We start from the raw sequence: 592 nt of genomic DNA, 5'->3' as shown, positions 1-592 counted from the left end.
TATATATATGTATGTATGTATGTATGTATGTATGTATATATACATGAATGTCTATCTATATATACGAGAAGGTGCTGAAACGTTCCTGGCTTTAAAGATATCGCGAAGGTCCCGGTTCGGGACCCAACCTTCCGAGTTCTTTCACAGGGCTTTGTAAAACTGAAGAAACGCTGCAATAAATGTACGAATGTGAGAGGGGAATATGTTGAATAAACTTAAAGCTTATAAGCGTTCACGGTGCAATGAATAAAAGATAATAGTCTAATATTGGGGCATATAAGCTCTCGACGGAGAAAAAGTAGGGTTCTCGTACGCGTGGCTTACTCTTTCCCGTCGAGGGCTTATATACCCTAATATTAGATTATTTTCTTTAGTCATTGCACAGTGATCGTTTATTAGCTTTAAGCATATAAAATAGTAGCTTGCTTACCAACCACATGGTTCCAGGTTCAGTCCCACTGCGTGGCACCTTGGGCAAGTGTCTTCTACTATAGCCTCGGGTCGACCAAAGCCTTGTGAGTGGATTTGGTAGACGGAAACTGAAAAGAAGCCCGTCGTATATATGTATATATATATATATATATATATATAT

The sequence above is a fragment of the Octopus bimaculoides genome, chromosome 1 (assembly GCF_001194135.2).
Source record: "Octopus bimaculoides isolate UCB-OBI-ISO-001 chromosome 1, ASM119413v2, whole genome shotgun sequence".
Classification (NCBI taxonomy): domain Eukaryota; kingdom Metazoa; phylum Mollusca; class Cephalopoda; order Octopoda; family Octopodidae; genus Octopus; species Octopus bimaculoides.
The sequence above is the reverse complement of the archived record's forward strand: the minus strand, read 5'-3'. Positions refer to the sequence as shown.